We start from the raw sequence: 13,265 nt of genomic DNA, 5'->3' as shown, positions 1-13,265 counted from the left end.
CCCATGTCAGAGTTGACACAGTCTGGGTAAATACTGAGAAGTAACAGATTCTTGTAGAGTCACACCTCTTTACTCTGATAATCCATATTCATACTCATATTTCTACATTCAGCATGGCTATCCTTCTTCTGGAAAACGTTCACAGTCACCTCTCCACACACCCTTTGCCTCTGTGCATACCTCTACAACCATGTACAATTTGTAGAGTCATTATCTTTTTTCCTTTCTATATAAGACTATGAAATCCTTGAGGAAGGATTTGTGTTTTCAGTCTCTAGATCCTTAGAACAGTGTAAGTACCAAATAAATATTTTCTCTTCCTTCTTTCTTTCCCTTTCTTCAATTAGAAGTAAAAGCAGGTAAGGCTAAAAGAAAACAAAAAGAATTCAAACGTAAAAGGGTCAGCGCTATTCTTTGTAAAGATCTCCAGTGTAAGAGAAGAGAATTCTATGTCATAAAACTAAAGAGAATTTCTCATGCACGGGGTGGCAAACAACATTATCAAATGCTGCAAAGATTATCAATAAGAATGAGATTGCAAAATGATTGCTGGGTTTGGCAGTTGTATTATATTTATTATCTGAATTTAAATCAAAATACTATAGAATAACTTTCCCAATGACTTCTTCAGCTTTAGCAATGATAACTCTTTGTTTTGTTTTGCTTTCTTTGATTTTTGTTTTTGTTTTTTGTTTTTCTTTTTTTGTGTGTGTGTGAGCATTACAAAGATCTGAGGAAAGTTTACGATGCTTTTGCCAAATGAAAACAAAATGTTTGAAGTCTGACAGATGCCTACAATGAACACAGTGAACTCCCAGCAGCAAAGAAGTCGGGCAACTCACTCGTTAGCATGATCCTTGGCATGACTCTGAGCATTATTAAGAAAACAACTTCAATTTCTTCTTTCAGATATTTCTAGCAGGTGGCTGAAGCAAAAATTTAAGCATATGAGAACCTCAGTGAATCATGCATCCCCTCTTCTTCCCCATAGACACCATTCTGACCCAAGGATCTTGACCTGGCAAAATGCTGTGGTAGGAAAAGAGGCTTGACCTCAGGGAAGCTTGATTCTGAGTCCCAGCATTGCTACTGTCTAACCAAGAGCAAGTCATTTCTAAGGGTCTCCATTTCTGATCTATAAAACACGCCTTCCTGCTGCTAGATTATAAGCTCCTTGAGAGGAAGCAACAGTTTCATTTCTTTTTACTCTCATCACTTAACATAATATTTAATATAAAGTAGATATTGAATAAGAAGAATTTCAAAGGGAGTTTAGAACCCTGGTTTTAATGTTCAATATCTGAAGTTGTGATAGTTACTTAAAAATTTAAGATGCTTTTAGATCTCAAATAATAGCCAGATATATTTGTTTAATGCTGTTGCATTAACAAACTATGGTCTAGGAGCCAAATCCAGCCCTCTTCCTGTTTTCACAAAGTTTTGGTAGAACACAACGATGCCGATTTATTTACATATAGTCTGTAACTGCTTTCAAGATGCAAAAGCAGTATTGAGTATTCTAAAAGAGACTGTCCAGCCTGAAAAACCTTTAATATTTACTATAGGTTTCTTATGAAAAAGTTTGCCAACCCTTTATGTATACTATCATTTACTTTGAGTACCAAGAATGTATGTTGAATGAGGTCCAGGTGGGAACTTGAAGAGAGTGATAGCCCACAGGCATTCTCTTGCCTTTTAATACAATGAACTGCAGTGGTCGGTAACATGACTTAAAGGCTTCCTTTATCTAGAGGTCTGGATGCTCAGAAAAGCTGCCAGAATGGAAAACTAAGAAGTAAAAATCATCTTTCACTCTTAAACACTGACAATTCAGTAATGTCTAAAAATTAGGCCAAACAGCTCACAAGGCAAACACTATTTTTGCCTGGCTAATTCCTCTTCACATTCAAGAGCAAAATGTAACCTCAGCAATTCTAGGAAGCACTCCTAGAAGCATACCTGGCATATTTAAATGGCACATTTTCCTGACTGGCTCTCTTAAGACTATGGAACCCTCAGGGGATCATCCTTCTGTTCCCAGCATGAAGCACAGTTTCAAGAATGGCATCTGATAGATGCTCAATAAATGCTTTTGAACCAAATTGAACTGAACATATGGCGGTTCAGGTCGGACAAAGGCATCTACCTTGGCTTGAGTTGTTGCATTGATACCAACAGGGTTGAAGCATTTCTTTCCAAAGTCAGGGAATACATACTTACTTTCTGAGATATTTTTTCCCCCACTATTTCCACCACTTTCCAATGTGATTAAAATATATATATATATATATATATATTAAAACCATACAAATATCAACTATTTGCTGACCATCTACTCTGTGAAGGGCAAATGGAAGCAGACATAATTCCTTTTGGTCTTGTAATATAATTCTTTTTCCTACCATATTTCCATGAGGTCAGTTAAGATCTCCCTTAATGCTAAGAGCATGCAAGCCTGCTATTGTTGACACGGCCAGATGAATGTCTAGGCTGAGGGGTAGTAAAGGAAAGAACACACCCTAGCTCCACATCATGAAATCCTCACCCAAGGATTCAGAGTAAACCAGCAGTTGCCTTAAGTTGGCTGGATAAAACATACACCAATTAATGATGGCCTTACTGGTTCAGTTAAAAGTTTCTAATGAATGAATCATTAAGGCACACACTTTAGGACCATAGAAAATCCTGAGCCGCGCAGCATGCCCAGAAGCAATCTTCCAGTTACGTGGCTGCGCTTAAATGCAATGCTAATGTCTGAGGGCCTGCCATTTGCAATAGCACTGAGATGAATCACGGTGAATTTATGAATGTGATTCTGCAGTGCCCATTACACAAGCCCTGCTCTGGAAAAGTGAGCCATCTTGAGAGCAACTCCTAATGAGCGGAAATTAAGTGTTACTGTCCCTTGCCACTGGGGGTGGAGGGGGGGGGCATGTCTGTGGAGAGGGAGAGAGGTTGATAATTTGGTTGTACACAGTGAGAAGGGAGAGAGACATGAATCTATTTAAAGCCCTTGTGGGCTGGGGAACCTGGGGAACCGCACTCCCTGTGCTCAAAGCCAGCAGCCCTCTTACACAATAAATAATTTAGAAACCGCACAGCAATGCCTGGTAAGGAGGACTGCTTCCTGCAAGCTGCCTCCTCGGCTAACCTTGGAAAAGCAATGGCTGACCGCGTTGCTCAGACAGAATTCCTGCTTTCCATCTCAGGATTCTCGCGGAGGCCCTCAGCCAGGGTACATCAGGAGGAAACCAAAACAATACTGTCGTTGTGTTATTTATAGTGTATTGTTTTTAAAAAATGGAAGTAACTGGACTCTTTATGGCAAACGTAAGATCTCATACGTGAACTTGGCAGGCACTTTTTACAGGAGCAGATTTAAAAAACGAATTCAATATTCTGTACACTGTTCAAGGGAAATAGCAAACCAGCAACCCCTCCTTTCTGATACTGTTTTCCCTTATGTCTGTCCACTGTCTTCTGACACTCACTCAGCACAATTTTGATGAAAGGCCAATAGGATTTTATTTTCCAACTAACCCCCAATTTTTCTGTGCAAAATCCGAAGAAGCAAAAGCTCAAATATCTCCTGTTTGATTGATCTCTGATTTTAACCTGCTTGCTGTAATGCTATATGTATGTAAAAGATTATGAGACATGGTGAATACATAATGTACAATATACAGCAATGTCATCAAATGCTACTTTATGACTTTAGAACATGACACCCATTCACCAAATCAACCAAAGCTATGTTTTTGACTGAGTGGTATGTTTTGTGTTTGTTTCTCAGATTTCAGGCCTCTCAAGAGACATATCTGCAGGATGTCTTTGACTAATAAAGAACATTGGTAAAGGTGATGAGCAAGATGAACAGACTGGGATTCCTCCAAGAATGTAAAGTCAGTACCAACATAAATATTATGGTGTGATTTCTGCAAACTTAAAAACTACCCAAGGTCACTGACACACACAGTTTAATAATACCAAGGTGCTATTACATTATCTGCTGCAGGATGGAAGTGAGATCTTATTCCTTTGGGCCTTGAAAATATATGTCCCACCTGAAATGGCTCTATAAACCTGTCAAGTACACAGCAGGTGTTTTTACCCCTTGCCCTGATTCTCCCATATACACGTTAAAAAGAACAAGCAGGAAATATCCTTTTACACTTATATTTACTGGTTCTATCAACTGCTTATTGCCTCTAGGGGATATTTCTAAAGACTTCAAAGGAAAGTATTTCAGCTGTAATGGCTGTGGTACCAGATGGCTCAGAAATAGGAATAGAAAAGAAATAGTAACAAAAAAGAAAAAAAAGAGAGTTACTTTGATCAAGGCAGCTTTTATTGCCATGAGCAGAAGAATCAAACTGGATTCTGAATTGAATTGAGGGATTAGAAAGATCAATTATTTTAAACAATTGATGTAAAAATTTTTATCTATCTAATTTTTCAGATTAGACAATCTGACCTTAGACCTAGAACAAGCGCCATAAAAATAAAATAAATATCATTAGAAAGACGCTCTCAACACCAAGAGTTAGCATTACAAAGGTCACATTAATTCACAGAAGTGCGTGAGAAGAACTGAACCTTTATTAAAATAAGCACCTCACATTTTTAAAGTCGGCATTCATCTGGAAAAGAAGGAAGATGTTGCAATACTCAGAAATTATTGCATGTCAAAAGAGATATTCTCCTGAATGAGCTCTTCAAAAATATTGTTATCAATATTATGATTTAATTCTACACTATCTTCATAATCTTCCAATGCCTGTTTTCCAATCTATTAGTTCTATTACTTCCTCAGTCACTGTAAATATCTTACTTTGTTGCTCAATACACTTTATATTTCCATAGTGCCTTTTATCTCCCAGCACAATGGAAACATCAATAAACTGAGCTACCCAACATCTGTGTGTGGGTAGAAGAGTCCTATTATCCTCACTTTGAAGCTGAAAATCGCAGGTTCAGTGAGGTGAAGTGACTTGTCTAGCCAGCCAGTAGCAGAGGCAGAAATGGCCTCTCAGTTTATGATGCCTGCTTATCTGCTTTAGTCAGCAAACATTTTAATTTATAATCTCTGATCTTCTAAAATGACCACATTATGTGGAGTGAGGGTATCAATACTGAGGTCCATTTGAGGAACCAGTCAAATTTGTACGCTATACATCCGCTTCTACTTCCAGTACAATAAAACAAATCAATTGTCATTGAAAAACTTTGAGAGCCCCTTCCAAATACATCAGCCTTGGCTCTTATGCCTCAATGGACAACATGGCACCTAACAGCAGTTTGGTGAGAACAAAACTGATTTTACTCTAACCCGTTAGCAGGTCAAAAAGAGAGGAATTTCTAAAACAAAGATCCCATGATATTGAAAGTAATCTTTGGTGATAATAAAAACTAGCATTCATTGATCTCTTGAGCTGATGCCTCTGTGCATTTTCTCACTTAATGCTTATAATTCACTGGGGAATAACTATTCTTGTTTCCACTTGAGAGATAAAAAAACTAAAGCACATAAAAAAGTTAAGGCAAATTGTACAAGGTCAGACAGCTCATAAACAAGGGATTCCAGACTTGAATTCAGATATTCTGTCTCCAGAGTTTATGGTCTTAACTATTCTGCTGTTATAACCCCATTATCTGGGTGTGATGCCGTTTACCTTCTCCTCCACGTCAGGCACGGCACATTCTCTCTGAGCACACAGCGAACATCGGTGGGCATTGTGCCTGCGTTATATATCACGCCAGGAACTCCGAGGAACATGAGTAAAGAGCACTCTTTCTCCTCAATAACCAAATGCCCTTTGGTAGATGAGAAACTAATTTTTGAAAAATTTATTATTCCTATATTCTAATTTTGGGAGTACAATTTCCCAAAAGAGCACAGTGAGCACTTCTTTCAATTTGACTAGATTTGCTCTTTTTTTTTTTTTTTCTTATTCTCTCCAATTGTCCTTTTAGGTGATCTTGAAATTCTGAGTGTTGTTCCCTATTTTCATGACACTGGCAAATAAGAGGACCTATGCCTAATCTCTCCATGTTAGAATTTCTATGCTTCTTGGGATCACTTGTGCATATGCCTGAATACTTATGGCAGGTCAAAGGCCAGTAACTTCAGTAAGGACACCCCAGCTGAGGGTGAGCGGCTGCAACCAATAGGATTCATGTACCTGATTCATACTTCGCTTCTTCCCATTCTACTCCCCTAGTCAAATGGCCAAAATAATCACCATTTCTTTTGAGTGTATGTCTTGAGTTTGACATTATGCTCAAAGCTTCATATGCATTATCTCATTTATTCCTCCTCTCAACTCTATAACATGGGACTCTTATTCTCACTTAAGTAGGAGAAAAAATGAGCCACAGAGGCATCGAATAACCTTCCAAAGAGGACGCTGCTGTTAAGTGTGGGTGCAGGCATTTGACCCAGGCAGTCTGACTTCAGAGCCCAAAAGTTTAGTCTGTACATTATTGCTTCTCCATCTTTAGAGTCCTGGAAAACTTCCTACTATTTAAAGTGTTTGTACACCAAGACATATTTTATAATACTTTAGAATAATTGAAAGTAGTGTAGGCATTTTATAATTAATAGCTAGAGCAAACATGAAAAAAATAGCTTTCAAAAAAAGCACCAGGTTTTTCTTTTCAGTAAAAGGTCATGGCTGCACAGTGTTTGTAGTGATAGAATGAAGATGGCTCATACAGAAGCCCCCACAGTGCCTGGAAAGAAGGGGAGGGAATTGGGTCACCTTAGCTGGCATCTGAACAAACACAGGCAAGAAAAATATGATTCTCTATATTTCTGAAATTGATTATAGATTCTTCACAGATGGAACCTACTTCCTGAAAGACAAGAAAAAAAATGGAAGGGAAGCTGATTAAAATCTATATACCTAAGATTTGTGGATTCAGCTGATTAGCAACTAAAGAGATGGCCTTTCAGGCCCCAGGACAGAAGGAGCTCATCTTTGGTTATCATTTTCTCCTGAATAACAGGTAAACCCCTGGAGAGAAGAAGAAAGCTCCATGCAAGACAAAGGCACAGGAGTCGCTTTTCTCTATCAGATGGATGAAAAGGAACTCTGGGAATTCTTTATAGTTAACTATTAGAATTGCCCCCCCCCTTTTTTTAACTTCTTTACTCTCAATCTATAAAGCAATCAAGCAATAAAACTTCTCCCTAGGTGGGCAAGAAGCACCAGATCACTCACCTTATTCTTTCTTTTTCTAAAGGTAGCATCCAGAACAATGGCTTAAAAGAAAACCACCTTGCATTTATTTGCCAGAAAAGGATCTCCAGACTAGGTTAGGTTTTCAGCTTTGGTGTTGACCCCAAAGTGTAAGGAATTTTTCAGGCTCTATGAAAGAGAGTTCAGAGTAAAAGGAGGCATGAAATGTATGAGCACCTTTACAGCTTAGAGGGGAATTACCTGGGGCAGAAAAAGGAGATCAAGGGATAGGAAAAATAGATGTGGAGAAAGAGAAAACCAAAAGAGAACAGAAATGTGGACAGGAGAATAAAGGGGGAACAAAAGAAATTATTTCAGAGGAGTAATATGTTTGGAAAAGGCAGGAGGAAGAAGGAAGAGAAAAGGGAAATAAGATATCCTGGGTAATATTTCATTTGTGTCAACCACATATTCTGCTAATTAGCCAAAAAGACCATTGCCCAGGTAACATGCTAAACACTGAGGTTCACAGATGAATGGGATATAGCCTTAACCCTAAAGAAGTCACAGTTTAGGTAGGAAGATAAATGTGAGTAAATAATGGCTATACCTAAATTAGTGTTATGCTTATTTGCCTCTATTTAGTTCTGTCCTTTAAATGCAGCAACCTTGATTCCATGAAGGGGCTTTTTGCACTTGCTGGTCCTTGTGTTTGAAATGCTCTCCACACTTTTTACAAAGCTGTCTACCTCCTGTTATTCAAGTCTCATCTTCAACCAGCCTCACAAAGCAGCACACCCAGTTCCCTTCTACACTAACCCATGGTATCTTCTCCAAAAGTCCATTTTAACATCAGAAATTATCTTAATTTTTATTTTTTCCATAGCTTTAAAATCTATCATCCTCTACTAGGATGTAAGGTCTTTGAAAAAAGGGACTCAGTGAATAGGCATTGATTGTTTGATTCTCAAATTGACATATTGTAAGAATGTTATAAGTGAGCATAGGATTCTGCAGTGCCACAGAGGAAGATGAAAAACAAACAAAAAAAACCCCAAAAACTTCCATTATGAAGACATTGAGATAAATTCAATAAAAAGAAAGGTTTTTCTAAAGAGGTGATTTTGTTGTTATTGAATATTTAAGGTTGAGTAGGTGTTCAACAACTGGGCAAGAGGTGGATAGTGTTTCAGGCCAAGAGTTCATGTAACGACAGTCACAAAAGAGCCATGGTCCTTCTAAGGACTGCATTTCATTCAGTGTGTCTGGAGTACAGATGTGATAGCTACGGCAGGGTAGTTAAAAGCATGAGATGTGCAGCTAGACTTTCTGAAAATAAACCCTGGCTCATCTTCTAGTGATTAGGTGATGTTAGGCAAGTTATCAAGTCCTCTTTGTGCCTCAGTTTGTTTATCTGTAAGTGGGGATTAATTAGATTTATGTCATGTTTACCTCACGGGATGTTTGGGAGGACTGATGTTACCAAAACTCAACTTAGTGCTCCTGACACTTCAAAAGGTGAAAACTGAAAATGTCAGAGTTTGTAGTAAGGAAATGTTTGTTTATTGATCAAGAAGGAGCCAGCCAGGGAAATGGGAAACCTAATGGTGCCTCACATCCATCTTGGTTGCTGGAGTAGGTTAAGGGTTTTTAAGGGGCTACAGTGACCAGGTAATGGAGAAGCGCTGTTGGGTAAGTTTAATTGGAGGACCTTGAAACTTGGCCATTTATGGTAAAGGGGCATCAACATGGGATCTTCCTGGACAATGGACCCTCTGCTTCTGAAAGTATTCTGGTGTTCATGTTCCATTATGTCCAGGTCCCTTGGTTCCATGGGCAGGAAAGGAGTGGAGACTTTGTTTTTGGGTGCATCTGAAGGTTAAAGTTCTCTCCTCTGCGCATGCTTCAGCTGCATTACATGAGCTTTTTTGGTCTGTCGTGTCTAAGAAGCAACCCAGTATCTTGTTAAACAGGATAGGATCAATTTCAACTGGATCCATGGTTATACTGAGTCAGTTAATATAGGCAAAATATTTAAAAGAGAGTAAATGTTCAAAAATGTGCATATTATCATTATTGGTAGGGCTGCTGGGAGAAAGTAATGATACCACCATGTGTGTATGAGTCTTATTTTACTCGAACCACTGTATGTAGATTAACTAATTTAATCCATATATACTTACTAGAAGGCACTATTATCACCATCTTATAGATAAGGAAACTGAGAGACAGAGAGGCCTGTAATTTGTCCAATGTCACACTACAGGGCTTTTATCTAAATCTAGATTAGACTTTCAGATCTTGCCTCTCCTCATTACACTATACCACCTCTTTGAATACTCAATACATAGGTATCCTGTGAGGAAAAATGAAATAAAGTATATAAGTGGCTTGTCATGGGGCCTGGCATGTATAAAGCACTCAATACAGTATACATGTATATATATATATATATATATATATATATATATATATATAGAACTATAGAACTGAACTTAGGATAAGTCAATAATTAGAAAATACAATTATCTGTGGATTTACTGGGAGACTCAACAGAAGGAGCATCTCAGCGATAACTGGCTGGTTGAATTACTGTTGAACAGACAGTTGAAAGGTGGAACAGCCACAATCACTTGACCTTGATTTCTGATGGGAGTAACCAAAGGCTCCTTGTGCATCAATATCTGCCCAGCTGTATTCTTAACTAATTAATTTTTAAAAGATCTAAGTCAATTAATTATAAGGTAATGGGCTGTCACTTTCAGTTGCCAATTTATTTACATTTTAAATTGTAGCTAATTAGCTTATGCTATCTCTTTCTTGGAAACATACGCTTTGCCTATTTATGTTAATTTATGTACATAAGTTCTGTGAATAACACATTATTGCATTATTCTGTAATAAATTGTGAAACTAGTCATTTGTGGACATTTACCATAAAAGTACCAGAATATGTGAGTGAAAGCACCTTTAACATACCTAATTAAAGTTAACAAAAGAATCAAGCAAGCAAATTTGACAAGAACTCCATATTGGAACATGATAAATACCTTTAAAATGCTATGCAAAGCTAGCCAATAACCTGGTGATTTAATGCTGTCAAGAGACTCTCGACCTTGAAGAAGACAGAATACAGGCAGAAGTACAAATGTGATTTCACTTATTCCATGTAAAGGGTTGAGCCTTACTGCAAATGTGAATGTATTTTCTCTTACAACAAGGTTATCATTTTTTTAAATCTGTTCTTCCTTTCTTCCCATCTTAGAAGAAAAGGTGTTCCTTTTCTTACCTAAAGCTAAAGCCTTCATCATTCTCTGCCACCTCCCCCAAGATGCTGCCACATAAACAACTCCCTGCTTTCTTTTGCACTATCAATTGCTGCCTCTCTTGGCCTCTTTTCAACCTACAAATGTGCTTATATCCTTCTGTTACTAAAAGTGGCTTTCACGAAGCCTAGCACAGCCACCACCAGCACTGCCAACAACTTCCCCTAGCCTTACTTCACTCCCAGGGTAGTCTCAACTCCTGTGTCCACTTCTTTAGCTCTGTAAAGCCTTCCTAGGAAGATAAGCTGCTATACTTTGCATGGATGTAGCTTATTGCTCATAATCTCTTTGCACGGGAAGTACCGAATGAGAATTAGCAACTGTGGTTGTTTTTACTGTCTTTCTAAGCAATGATATAGCATAGGGCTTCGGATACAGGCTAAAAAATCAGATATTGTCTTAGCATAAGGAAGTCAGTTAGTCATTGACAAAGAAAGGGAACAAATGGATCTAGACATCTAATTAAACTGGATTAATTAGGAAGCTATAGCTTCTAGACAGTCCAGGGGATAGCCATGTTGCCCCACCAAGGGGATTAACATCCTTCTTTCTCCCGAGCAGGAAGAACAGAGTAGGCAAGAAGAATGGGACAACCGGTCTGTTTCCACAGATTACTGGGGAGAGGGGGAGAATCAGTAAAGGGGAAAGTCATCTACTGAGGCATGTGAAGTAGGAGCCAAAAAGGTGACCATAAAATGGGAGAGTCTAAGCTAGGGAAAGGAACGGATAGGATAAAGGCATGAAACACAGGAAGATCCAGGAAAGGGATTGGTTAGGGGGGTGGCCCAGCACAAGCTGGCAGGAAAGTGCAGAGAGGAAAGTGAGACACAGAAAGGTTCTACATCTCTGGGCCCTGGCCCGCCTGGTGCGGCTTTGGGCCCCAGAGACTGGACTTCACCTACAGCAAGATGAAGCTGAGCCACGTGGCCGTGGATGAGACACTGGGCGCCTGGGGACAGTTCTTTGTTTTCACTCCAATAAACTCTGTCATTATGCCTCAAGTCCTCCTATGCATGGGTCCCCAAAATGCTTTTCTTGTGACTCTGTGGAAGAATCTTATTTCCACTGGCAGCAATTGCAACTCTAATCCTGCCTCTACCTACTTGTAACTACATGACCTAAGGCAGGCTACTTAGTTTTTAAAACTTTGACTTCATAAATATAAAAAGTAAATTGTAGTTGTAACCACCTCCTACTGTTGCTGTGAGAAACCATTAAATCAGGTGAAATATACAAATGCTTAGTACTATGTTCAAAATATAAGAAGTACTCAAATAAATACTTAAATATCCAGTATAACATTATAAGTGTATATTTTTATCCATTTCTCTCTCTTCTAATAAATACTATAAATTTCCTGTGGATAACAACTTTCCCCAATGGTCAGTCCAAGAGGTTGGCCTACTACCCCTAACATCAGAGATAAAACATGTGACTCGGGTCTGGCCAATCAAAGCCCTGAGTGCCCTTTCCAGGAATGTTACCCAGGCTGGCCAATCAGATCACTGAATGTTCTTTCTGGGCACTGTGATATAGGCCTGACCAGTTTGAATGCTCAGTCTCCTTCATTGGTCATGTGACCCAGTTTCATCAATCAACATAGTCTTTCTACTTCAGTCTTCTTGTTTAGTTTACAAAAGGAATTTGACTAAGTTGTTTTCATCAGAATTCCTGGATTTCTGAGGGAATTATCAATAAGAGGTACCTCTTTCCCACACAAGAAGATGGAATATGGAGAGTTTCTGGAACCATCGTGCTAACATGTTAACCTGAGAAGGAAGTTAACCCACAAAGGGAACAGAGCTAATTATCCAATACATTTAACATTATTTGAGCCCCTAAGTCCATCCATGACTGATGCCAGCCATGCCCATATACTTTTCATTCATTTATCAAAACATTTTTTTTCTGGTGTAAGCTACATTGCATTGTGCTGTCATTTGCAACTGAAAGTGGCATAAATGCTTTTCATGTTTCAGCGTGGCTAGCTGTTGAAGGTAAAGACTCCTTTTACTTATTATTCTGGGGTCTTAGTAAGTTCAGTGGATGCTGAATACATAGCTATTGCACTGAGGTGAAAACACTCTGTCAGTGGTGATAGTGAGGTACATTCTGCACTCAAAATGTGTCTCTTTATCTTGCTCACCCTTTAGGCAAAGTATGGACTGTAAGACTGCACCCACTGATGTAAGGGCCAGCCTAAAATGGTGTTAATCACAAAGGCCACGTGGAAAAAAGAAATCCTCCACCAGTTCATAACTTCCCTGGGGTTTAGAAAATGGCCTGCATTTGAAATGCCATCTCTTCTAGCTGCTCTAGAAAGAAACAAACAGCTAGTTTAACAGAACACTTATCTGAGCTGACTAGATGAATATGTCAATAAGAATTTCCAAACAACATCATACCTCCTGTGACAATGGAGAATTACATGCTTCTGGTTTTAAACAACTTCTTTCATGGCTTATTAGAACTTATTTCAGGACTAATTGTTTTATTTAAAAGCAACATTTTCCCAGGTTTTATAATGAGAACCTGTGGGGTGAAAGGAATAATGAAAAGCTTCACTTTTCAACCAACTTTACAAATTTCATAGTTCTGGAAATTAAGATACTTGTAAGGTAGTCCTACCTAGCTAAACTACACCTAAAAATAATTTAGTGTTTCTGTAATTGTCAAAAAATTATTTGTGTTTCTTTTCCTGGACATCAGGATGAGGAGGAAAGGAGACCAGCACGTGGATAAGTAAAAAGAACAAAGA

Source organism: Furipterus horrens, unplaced genomic scaffold (assembly GCF_987537825.1).
Source record: "Furipterus horrens unplaced genomic scaffold, mFurHor1.1.pri manual_scaffold_4, whole genome shotgun sequence".
NCBI classification, from domain to species: Eukaryota; Metazoa; Chordata; class Mammalia; order Chiroptera; family Furipteridae; genus Furipterus; species Furipterus horrens.
The sequence above is the reverse complement of the archived record's forward strand: the minus strand, read 5'-3'. Positions refer to the sequence as shown.